At 47.5% G+C, this 12,256-nt stretch overlaps 1 protein-coding gene across 2 annotated transcripts in view; it reads left to right on the top strand.

Moving 5' to 3' along the window:
* The window catches only part of MAPK1 (mitogen-activated protein kinase 1), a 106,890-nt gene extending 100,808 nt beyond the window's left edge, over positions 1–6,082 (top strand). For both annotated transcript variants that reach the window (XM_044921155.1, XM_021687870.1), the window contains one exon: positions 2,143–6,082. The gene's annotated coding sequence lies outside the window, so the exon portion shown is untranslated. The remainder of the gene's footprint in view (positions 1–2,142) is intronic.
* Positions 6,083–12,256: the final 6,174 nt, after the last annotated feature.

Raw genomic sequence — 12,256 nt, 5'->3', positions numbered from 1 at the left:
CTCCCTAGGATGATACAAAACTAATAGAGACCTAGGGTTGAACTTAATTCATTACATATAGATGCCTTAGGCAGTGGTCCTCAAAAGTGTGGTCCATCTGTGCCTTACCCTCCAACAGTCTGTGTTTTAACAAGCTCTGCAGAGGATTCTGATGCTCACCCTTGAAAACTATTAGCCTATAAAGGGTTAGAGTAGATTTGATTTGTAATATAATCTTTTCAAGTAAAATAGAGATATTACAATAACGAAGGGGGGACGTGTGTGCTTCTTGTACTTTGATGGTGTGACACTCCTAGTAGATCTCCTGCAGGTGGCCCATATTGCAGACATCTGGAGAGCCAGGTGGGCCCTGTCAAGTGTAGTAAATGAGTGAAGGCTGTCTTCAGGGTGCCACCTGCTGTCTCTCAGGGTGCTTTCCTGCAGGCCTGGTTGGGCAATAGCTGTCAGATCACCTCAGACCTAGGCGATCAGAACCATCTTCTGCTCGTGGGAACCATGCCATGGCTCCCTGCCTCACCAGAATCCAGGCCCGCCAACCTCACACTTCCAGCCAGTACTTCATTTTGCTTGTCCTTCTTTGTTGCAGTCGCAGGAAACTTGAGTGTTACAACAACACACTTGGCACTGTGTGGTTGATTTCTGTCTTAACTGGACATCCAGAGAGAGATTTGGTAAGAATAGGAGCCAGCAGGAGTGCCTGGCTGGCTCACTCAGTGGAGCGTGACTCTTGATCTTAGGGTTGTGAGTTTGAGCCCCACGTTGAGTGTAGAGATTACTTTTAAAAAAGGTGGGGGGGTGGTGCGCCTGGGTGGCTCAGTTGTTAAGCGTCTGCCTTCGGCTCAGGTCACGATCCCAGCATCCTGGGATCGAGCCCCGCATCGGGCTCCCTGCTCAGCGGGAAGCCTGCTTCTCTCTCCCCGGTCCCCCTGCCTATGTTCCCTCTCTCTCTGTGTCTCTCTCTGTCAAATAAATAAATAAAATCTTTTTTTTTTTAAGATTTTTTATTTTTTATTTATTTGAGAGAGAGAGAGAGCATGAGGGGGGGAGGGTCAGAGGGAGAAGCAGACTCCTTGCCGAGCAGGGAGCCCGATATGGAACTCGATCCCAGGACTCCAGGATCATGACCTGAGCCGAAGGCAGTCGCTTAACTGACTGAGCCACCCAGGCACCCTAAATAAATAAAATCTTAAAAAAAAAAAAAAAAAAGAATAGGAGATCGCAGACAAATGTCTTGCATAAATGTGTGGTTTTTTTTTTTTAGGATGGGGAGGGGAGAGGGAGAAGGAAAGAATCTTAAGCAGGCTCCATGCCCATTGTGGAGCCGTTATGGGGCTTGATCTCACAACCCTGAGATCATGACTTGAGCCAAAATCAAGAGTTGGACACTTAACCAATTGAGCCACGCAGACTCCCCAGATATGTGGGGTTTTTTTCCCCCGAGATTTTATTTATTTGAGAGAGAGCACGAGCGAGAGATTACAGGCAGAGGGTGGGGCTGAGGGAGAGGGAGAAGCAGGCTCTCCGCAGAGCAGGGAGCCCGACATGGGGCTCAATCCCAGGATCCCGAGATCATGACCTGAGCCTGACCGACTGAGCCACCCAGGCACCCCCCAAATGTTTGTTCTTTTTTTTTTTTTTTTAAGATTTTATTCATTTGGCAGAGACACAGTGAGAGAGGGAACACAAGCAGGGGGAGTGGGGAGAGAGAAGTAGGCTTCCCACTGAGCAGGGAGCCCGATGCGGGGCTCGATCCCAGGACCCTGGGATCATGACCTGAGCCGAAGGCAGATGCTTAACGACTTAGCCACTCAGGTGCCCCTCAAATGTGTGTTCTTTACAAAGACCTTCAGATTCTGGTTTTGACCATTAGAGTGGTGAGTACTGTACTTAATAAAAAGCGTCTTAGGAACACTGAAGCTTGCCGAGCTGCGAGTGTGCGTACATGCATGTGTTCCCGCCCCAGTGGTTCCAGGGGAAATGACTTTTTTGCAGGAGTGTTTTTTCCTTTGCTTCCCCCGCCCCTTCCAGTTTCATAATGTTGGTCCATTCTTTTCACTTCTCCGTTTTCCTAATGTTGCTGCTAATGTTGTTTTAATGTGGGTCATTCTTAACTCATAGGCTTGTTTGTTTGTTTTTCAATAGGACAAGGGCTCAGAGGACTGGACGTGCTCAGACATCGGCGTTGTTCTTCCCAGTTCTTGACCCCGGTCCTGTTTCCAGCCCGTCTCGGCTTATCCACCTTGACTCCTTTGAGCCGTTTGGAGGGGCGGTTTCTGGTAGTTGTGGCTTTTATGCTTTCAAAGAATTCCTTCAGTCCAGAGAACTGTTCCTGGCATCCCTGTGTGTGTCACCCACTGGTGACCTGTGGCAGTATGTACTTTCAGTGCACCTACTGCTTACCGTTGCTTTAGTCACTAATCGCTTTCTGGTTTGAAAGATGCAGTGGTTCCTCCCTCTCCTGAGTCCTTCCTCCGTGCTGCCCTGCTGCCCCTTGCAGTCACACCAGAGATAGTTCTTTGCAGAATGGCTCTCGTCACTGGCATCTTACTTTATGAGAGGGAAGGCTACTACCTAGGGCACTTTAAGTCAGTGACAGCCCCTTATTTGCACTTCAGCTTTTCACCATCAGCGTTTCCCCAGAGCAGGAGCGTGTGGAAACACCTGGGATGTTGTTGCAGCCTGCAGCAAGTGCTCCCGTCTCGGGAACCTTTGGGGGCACTTGCCCATGTCTTTTCTCATATCATGTTAGTCACTAGCATATTTAAGGTTTGTGCTGTTTGCCCAGCTTTTAGAAAACTCAGTCATTTTTTTTAATAAAAGAACGAAGTACTGCACCCAGCAGCTTCACTCTGTAGATTTACTGTGGTTTCTTATACCATTTGTAGACGTATAACACTTGCCCAGATGTGTTATCTGCAGTACTGTTTGCCAGGCTTACACGGAAAGATTTAAAGTGGCAGCTGCACTCGGGATTTAGTGAGAGATGGACATAGGTCGCAGCGGGGCGCTCAGGCAAGTGCGTGAAGAAGCAGCCAACAGGCCAGCCGGACGTCTCGGGGCCGAGCTGCACACGCGGGTGTACGCATACCCCCGAGCGCTTCACATGGCCTGCCATGTTCCGTGTAGCCACATGCAATGCGTCAGGATTTAGCAGAGAGGAGCCCTGCGTCTTTAAATGAGAAAGTGTACAATTCTTTTTCCTCCTACAGCATGTCAGCATCTCAAGTTCATTTTTCAACCTACGATATAACAGTTTGTAATAAAGCCTTCATGAGCTCATGACGTGAAGCGCTGTTCTGTCGTCAGTACTCTCAAATGTTTCTGATACTGCTGAGCTAAGACCATGAGAAAAAGCTAGCACTAAATCATGTTTGGAGCTCTATCCCATATTATCCTGATCTCTTTAAGTATTTGTTCCTGCCACTGTACACTGTGGCGTTGACTTGGTGTTCTGTCCCAGTGCGGTCGGTGCCTCCTCTTGACTCCCCCACTGCTCTCTGTGGTGAGAAATTTGCCTTGTTCAATAATTACTGTACCCTCGCATGATTGTTACAGCTTTCTGTGCAGAGATGACTGTCCAAGTGCCACATGCCTATGATTGAAACGAAAAATTTGTTACCTCTGAGTTTGTGTTCCACGGAAATGCTATCCAGCAGATCACTTAGGAAAACTAATTCTATTTTTAGCTTTTCATTTCTCAGCTATCCTTTTTTCTTGTTTGATTTTTGACAGCAGTAGAGAATGGGTTATATAAAGACTGCCTGCTAATATGAACAGAAATGCACTTGTAATTCATGAAAATAAATGTACATCTTCGATCTTCATATTCATGTTAAGATTCAGTGTCGATTTCCTCTGGATCAGCGTGTCCAAATGGACAGTCAGCTTCAGTCTATGCTTGGAGCAGAAATGCTTGTGGGGCTCCCCCCCACCCCCCACCCCCGGGGAACTGCCCCAACACTGGTTTACATAAGATGATTTAGAAGGCATCTCTGTAGGGTCCTAGTTTCCCTTTGCACAGCAGAGAATCAACTCTGACATGTACCTTTACTCAAATCATAGGTCTAGAATACTATGTCAAACTCTGATGAAGACTCCCAAACGTCTCAGGTTGGATTCTCTGGTTCTTTCTAAAGAAGACCTGCCTGTATGCCCCAGAAATGCTGCTGGGCATGGCTGGGTGCTGGGAAGGACTGCCCAGTGTCACTTGGCCCCACACCAGCCGGCTCAGGGTGCTGATGCTCACACCTCACAGGTTAACAGAGGACGGCTGAGTCAGCCTCAGAGATCGGAACCACATCTAGATTCTTACCCTAAAATCCGTGATTTTCATCTGCGTGCTCAGAGCTGCCATGTAAAGGTCTGCACAGCTTTGATAGGATAGAGGTTTGACTGTTAACTTGATACATTGGTGAGTCAGTTTTCATTTTCAAAGAAGCATTGACAGTTTTCTTACTCTTGTTTCTTTGTCCTTTTTAAATGGAATGTTAGTATTACGAGGTTAATCTGCAGTCCTCAAAATAGAAAGCCATGGCCTTGGTTACTAATACCTGAGGACGGTAGGCTGTCCCATCCCCCTCGCTGGTACTGTGGAGTCAGATTGGCATGAAACCACTAACTGTGTTCTAGAATCACTGTAGCCCTAAGTTGTGTGCTTTTTATTAATCATGCCAAACTTGGTTCAACAGGTCAGAGAATTATAATCAAGGTACCTGGGAAAAGTACTAGCTATTATGTGTGATAGGCTTGTCATTTGGATCTTCTTACATCTCTAAAAATGTACCACTTAGGTCATCCAGATTACTTATTGGTGATACTGAATGCATCCATTCTTAGTATGCTCAGATAAGCTTTCAGACTAATGGCTTTTTTGGTGTCTAAAAAGTAAGCAAAAAAATTCCTGTTGAAACATTCCAATCTTTTTGTTTAGTATGAGACAAAATACCTAACCAAGCCAGGGGAATGGATTTGAGAGAACTCATGACGACTCTGTGCTGACACAAGTCTTCAAAGCTGATGGAGACACGCAGACCATTTTGATGCATGGGTAGAAGAATATCATTGTGTTTGTGTGCAGTACACAGTGCGTTGTGTGTTCACAGTCTGTCCTGCTGCAGGCACAGGTGATGGGTGTGCAGGGTCCTGTCGGCTTTTGGAGCCACATGTGGCTCATCACTGGTTGTATCTCAGTAAGGAGTCACACACGTATGCTGCCCACACCACATGCCACCTAATGTTCAGACCATTCAGAGGAGACTGTTTTACCTTTATTTGCGTATATGTTAATACGGTTTTTAAATTGGTAACTTTTATATAGTACGGTAACAGTATGTTAATACACACATATGCACACATGCTTTGGGTCCTTCCATAATACTTTTATATTTGTAAATCAATGTTTTGGAGCAATCCCAAGTTTAAGGGAAATATTTTTGTAAATGTAGTGGTTTTGAAAATCTGAGCAATTCTTTTGCTTATACATTTTTAAAGCATTTGTGCTTTAAAATTGTCATGCTGGTGTTTGAAACATGATACTCCTATATTGCAGATGAGAAGCATGTAACAGTAGATATGTGGTCTCTCTCACTGTAATCCAGTTTGGCATCATGGATCGGAAATGACTGGGAATCCAGAGGGAATTCTCTGGGGTTGCACCAGGTTTACCTAAAGCTCGTTGCCTTTTTTGTGCTGTTCATCCGTGTAGAGCACTCGAGAAAGTTCTGAAACTGCTTTGTATCTGCTTTGTACTGTTGGTGCCTTCTTGGTATTGTACCCCAAAACTCTGCATAGATTATTTAGTATAATGGTAAGTTAAAAAAAATGTTAAAGGAAGATTTTATTAAGAATCTGAATGTTTATTCATTATATTGTTACAATTTAACATTTATTTGTGGTATTTGTGATTTGGTTAATCTGTATAAAAAATTGTAAGTAGAAAGGTTTATATTTCATCTTAATTCTTTTGATGTTGTAAACGTACTTTTTAAAAGATGGATTATTTGAATGTTTATGGCACCTGACTTGTAAAAAAAAAAAAACTACAAAAAAAAATTAGAATCATTAAATTGTGTCCCTGTGTTCCAAAATAACATAGTACTGTGCATGTATAGCTTAATTGGAATTTCACATGTGAACATAGGAAGTCGCCTAGTCCTTTATTACAGTGTTTCCCAAATAAGTGTGTTTGTAATTTGACTTTGCTTACAGTAATCAGGTATAGAACCAGAAGCTGGTGCTCTGAAGGCCAGTGGGATTTTAGTGCTCCATCAGGTTTTCCAGATTGTTCTTCAGATGCTTGGCTATAGAGGGGGGAAGAAGGCAGTGCTGGGAGTCCTGACACAGTGCCCATGTGCGTCTCTTCTCATCTTCCTAAACTTCAGCAACTGCTGCCAGGGCAGGTGTCCTTGGCAGCCTCTTTTTTTCAGACCAAGATGTCACGAATGTATTAGGGACTCTTGGACACTTGGTTCTTCTCAGTATTGGGCATCATGCAGTGACTTACAGGACAAAAATATTGGAAAATGTTCTGCTTTGGTGGTATAGAGAGAGCACAGGCTTTGGGCCCATAAATCTGGGTTCAAAACCTGCCCTCTGCTGATAACACAGCTGGCTTTGGGCCAGTCGTCGTGTTGTTCACTCAGACCTTCGGCTGGAAAGTGGAACCGTGCATGTCATAAAGATTGTGCAAATACATTTTAAATTTCTAGCCCAGTACCTCAAAACAAAGAGTAAATAGCAGATCTTCCTAAATGCTTTATTTATTTATTTGTTTTTACTTGTTTGTTGTAAGGTGGTGCTGAGACATCTGCTGACTGAACTGTACCCGCTTTCTATTAATCTGAGCGGGGAGGACCTGTCTGAAACTTTCTTCAGGGAAATGCTGATCTCACCTAAATTGCTGGGTAACGCTCATGGGATTATCACATTCACTTTCCCTTTAAGAGATCAGCACTCTTTGTTGTTGTCCAAATCCTGTAGAAATCAGTTATAACAATCATCTTCCTTACCCAGCACAAGGAATTAGTAGTAATCCTGTTTTTCCCACGTTAATAATGATGAGCTCCTTGCCTTGGCAGTAGAGCCTCAGACCTTGGTTGGTTCTCTGTATTTAATCAGAACCCGAGCGTTCAGAGCCGACGAGTGGCCACAGAACACCTCTCTGGGAGGAGCAGAAGCCAAGCCCAGGTCACGGGGGTACGGAGCGGGTGGAGGCAGGTGCAGGCCCCCCGGAAGCCCCAAGTGTGGAGGAAGGACAGGGATTGGGTGTGTCCACAGGGGAGCAGTGAAGGGAAGGTTTTTGTGGGTGATGGGCTGAACCACACTTGAGTCTGAGGAGGAGACCCAGAGAGGGGACAGGGTTGCTGGGCCTCATAGGCCCGAGGGCCAGGGAAGGGGTGGGTCAAGGTGGACGTGGCACAGGGGGCTCTTTCTCTGAGGCTGGCACCAAGGAAAGCTGAAGACGAAGGTCCTTTGAAGAACAGGTAGAGAGGAGGAAATGGAATGAAGTTGTGCCCTAGGACAGGTGTTTTTTAGCTGGAGTGGGAGTGAGAAACAGGGTCTCTGTTGAGAACAAGGAAGAGCCAGCAAGAGAAGGAAGTAAGAGGAATGCCTGTCACTGGGAGGCCTGACAGGTGACGCCCGTACGTCTGTCGTGAAGTACTGCTCTGTGGAGCTTGGCTGTTCTTGCCGCACAGTGGTGTCATGAGCTGCGGTGCCAGGGTTGGGCAAGACAGAGGCCCGAGGAGGCTGAGGGGAGACTGTGAGGTGATGGAGCACGAGTCCCCTCACCTGCTGGGTGTAGAGATGCTTTTCCCTTTTAGTTTCTTGGTCAGAGGAGCAGGGAAGCCATCGCCCCATTTTTAGTAAGACCAAAAGGTAACGAAGCCTCTTGTCAGCTGTGGAAATGGTGGGAGGGCACATCTGTGGGGGGAGGAGGGGCGAGGGGATGGGCAGTGACCTGGAGCACGTGGGACACCAGGGCCAAAGCTTCCAGGCCCAGGCACTGGTGGGAGGTCTGCTGCAGACTGGCGGTGTGGGCACATGAGCTGGCCGTCCACTCGCAGCGGGTCACCAAGCCTACAGAAACCACCTTGGAGAGTCCGGGACCAGTGGTCCTGTTACCAGTCCCAGAAATCCGGGTCCCCTTTTCTTCCCCTTCTAAACCCTAGAGCGTGCCTCTCCTTCCTTCCCAGAGTTGACTTCCGCACTGAAGTATTGTTCTTGGGGAGCCAGCGGGCTCTGGAGGCTAGAGGTGTGGGCTTTCTGTGATTGAGCCGACGGCCCAGGAGCGAGGACCGCACTAGTGCAAGGCACAGGATGGGGATGCACACATCCCACACAACAGTGACTTTCAAATATTTTAATCAGCCGTTTGTGAAATCCAGGAAATCTGCCCGCTGTGAATAAGCAAGGGTGGGACAGCCCAGCGCGTCTCCCTCGCGGGGATAGCCTCGTGCTTCTACCCGAGAGGAGTCCGAGATCGGTCAGAGGCCCTGGAGAGCAGAGCAAGGCCACAAAAGGGCGGCATTGAAAAGGTGGAACGGGCCCCAGGCGACCGTTAGCCCTTCCCCAGTGGGCCAGCGGCTCGGGGGTCCTCAGCGGGAGGGCCCCGCGAGTGGGTATGGGAAGGTCACCCTGGTTTGAAAGTGCAGGAAGATGAAGATCCTATGGATGAGGTTGGGTGTGGCCGCAGAGAAGAAAGATGAGCTTGTAAGGCAGCGGGGAACAAAGCCAGGGCTGACGCTGGCCTCGGGCACGCGCCCCATGAGGATTGCGGAGAACAAAGCCGGCAGAGCTGCCTCGTGGTGCCCATCCCGTGGCAGGGAAGACGGGCACTGAATAGTTTTTATAAAGTAAAACTACAAACATCAAGTGCTTAAAGGAGAACAGGAATGAGGCGCCGACTCTCGCGGCATTAGAAAAGGCACCGTCACTGCTAGATTGAAAAGTCTGCCAAGGCAGCTGCATCGGCCCTGAGTGTGTCTGTTAGGACAAAATGCGGGGATGTTAGGACAGGATGGCACCACGGGGACCGTGTGTGCATTGGGCCCCCAGAAGACCAGGACGGTACCCAGCGGGGAGCACGGGACCAGGAGAAGTCACAGGAGGGCCCAGGCTGTCAGAGTGCATCCTCTGAGGAGACAAGTAGCTACTGACGGCGACATGTGGACGAGACAGGATTTCAGGGAGAGAAGGACGGAAAAGGCAGATGAGGTCATGGCCAAAGAGGAAACAGGATGCTTCAGCCCCTGTCCTGTCCTGTTTTCTCTCTCAGATGCAGGCAGCGGCGCCTGTGTGTCCATTCTGCGGGCTCCCAGGCCCGCCAACCGGGATGCTGGGCGGGGACGGGGCGGGGGGTGGCGGCCCTGGTTGAATTCTGTCCAATTTAAGATTCAATTCGGTCCGTAAGAGCGAGTCAGACCTTCTCCTTGCTCAGCTGTGGCCATGAGACTGGCCTGCCCGGCAGACACTGGAGATACTGTCTGATGGCCGACAGCCCACCGAGCCGGCCCGGGCACCCCCTGGCACCCCGTGTTGCGCATGCTTCCCACGTGCTGCAGACGAGTGTGTGTGTGTGTGTGTGTGTGCGCAAGCTCCCGTCTTGATGTAAGAACGTGCTGTCATCAAGGTAGCATGCCCCACCTGAGATGGGAGAATACACGTTTCCCCCCAAAACCCACCCACAAAGTCGCTCCTGGAAGGAAGGCAGACATGCACCCCACCACCTGAGTGGCCCCTGTCAGATCAAGTCCTAAACTCAACCCCACTGCCGAGCAGCCAAGGGACTTCAGCCAAGGCCATTCCCCAGTCTCTGCTGGTGGAATTGGGATGGCAGCATCTGCCTCCCAGTGGCTCCCAGGACTCCCGAGGACAGGTATGTCCCTCGCCCCAGCAGCTTCCGCACCAGCGCTCTCCCTCCCCTTTCGTTTCTGTTTTTTGTTGGTTTGGCTTTGCATTTTGTTTTTCCTTGGCAGTAACAGGTATCCATTTTTGGTTCTGGAGGCCTCACCAGGCCCCCAAGGGTGCCCCCTCAGCCCTGGTCCTCGGCACCACGTCCCTGCCTCCGTCTGACCTTGCTCCCAGCCCGCTGCCCCAGCGCTCTGACCCCACACCCTTCTGGGCTCGGCCCACCTGCACCCAGCCCTGAGGGGGAATTGGCAGCGTGTGTCCACCCAGTGGCCCAAGACCACAGGCCCAAGGCCCCAGAGCAGAGAGGTGAAGCCCCTCCCATGAAGCACCTGCCACTTGGGCTGCCGGTCCCACTGCCCCCCAGATTCAGATAGCACTCCTGGTACACAGGAATTTCTAAAACACAGTTAACAGGTACCAAGAGGTTTAATACTTTGTGTTAGTCTGGCAGTTAGAGAAGGGCAATTATTATAATTAGAAAACATTGCGTGGAAGATGCCATGTCTATGACCGGGGAGGCTGCAGACAGGTGCTGAGAATTCCAGAACATTCTGTCCCCAAAAATCATTTTACTTCTTCCCATTGCTGCTTCCTTATGTTTACTCTGTGCATAAAATAGACCTTGAGCTGTGTATTTATGACTACATTTTTTGCTCCCCAGGACTCTAACACATGCATTAAATCCGGAAAGCAGTTAACTTACCCCTGCCGGAATCCTCTTGGATCATGGGACACCCTATCTCTCACTGGTGGTTCTCAAACCAGCTTAGTCACTTCCTGACCCCCGCATCTCCCGAGAGCTCCTCTCCACCAGTTTGTGCCACTCGGTCCCTCTTGCTCATATCCTTATTATTATTATTATTATTTTTAGTAGACTTTATTTAAGATTGACAATAACTGAGTAGCTAGCACGCAGAGCTCCAAGTGCCGGCCCCTCCCCTCCCCACAGGCAACCACAGACCCTTTTGCTCTGTTGTCTCTATACTTTTGCCTTTTCCAAAATGTCATGTAATTGGAAATATGAAGAATGTAGCCTTTTCAGATTGGCCTCTTTCATATAGCAATGTTGTGTTTAAGGCCACTTAATGTTGGTTTATGGCTCAATAGCTCATTTTTCCTCCAACTTTATTGAGATACAACTGACAAATAAGATTGTGTATATTTAAGGTGTACAACATGATAATTCAAAATACATTTACTTCGTGGAATGGTCACCACTACCAGGTTAACACATCCATCACCTCACACAGTTACCATGCGTGTGTGTGTGTGAGTGATGGGAACACTTAAGGTCTACTCTTAGCAAATTTCCAGTATACAACACAGTATCTTTAACTACAGTCACCGTGCTGTGCATCACATCCCCAGAACTCATGCATCTTATAAGTGAAAGCTTGGACCCTTTGACCAGCATCTCCCCCTTTCTCTCACCCCCTAGCCCTTGGTAACCACCACTCTCCTCTCTGTTTATGACAGCACATTTCTTTTCATTGCCAAATAATGCTACATTGTATGGAGGTACCACAGTTTGTTTACCCATTCACCTATGAAGGGCATCTTGGTTGTTTCCCGTTTGGGGCAATTATGTGTAAAGCTGCTATAAACCTTCGTGTGCACATTTTTGTGTAGACATAAGTTTTCAACTCATGGAGGTAATACCCACCCTGTGGTGCATGACTGTACCAGACACATACATTTAAAGGAAGAAATGATATGATTTCTCTACAGTCTCTTCAAGGGAACACACCTGATTCTATGAGGCCAGCATTACCCTAATGTACCAAAATCAGACAAAGACATTGCAAGAAAAGAAACTATAATATCTTTCATGGCCATAAGTGCAGAAATGTTCAACAAACTATTAGTCAAATCAAAAAAAAAAAAAAAAAATCCAACAACGTATAAGAATTACAGGGGAGCCTGTCTGGTTTGGTTGGTGGAGCCTGTGGCTCTTGATCTCAGGGTTGTAAGTTCGAGTCCCATGTTGAGTGTAGAGATTACCTAAAAATAAAACCTTAAAAAAAAAAGAGAAGAATTACACTCCCTGAGTAGTTAGGATTTATTTCAGGCATGCAAGACTGGTTCAACATTAGGAAGTAAATGTAATCCCTCATATCAACAAGTTAAAGAAGAAAAATCACATGATCATATCAATAGATGCAGAAGAAGCATTTGACAAAAATCCAACACCTTTCCTCATAAAATCTCAGCAAAGTAGGAATAAAGGGGACTTTTCCCAACTTGACAAAGAATATCTACAAAAACCCCATAGGTATGTGTCAACTATACCTCAATTAAATGATCAACAACTACAACAAAACCTATAGGTAACATTATTAATGATGAG

Source organism: Neomonachus schauinslandi, chromosome 14 (assembly GCF_002201575.2).
Source record: "Neomonachus schauinslandi chromosome 14, ASM220157v2, whole genome shotgun sequence".
NCBI lineage: Eukaryota > Metazoa > Chordata > Mammalia > Carnivora > Phocidae > Neomonachus > Neomonachus schauinslandi.
The sequence above is the reverse complement of the archived record's forward strand: the minus strand, read 5'-3'. Positions and strand labels throughout refer to the sequence as shown.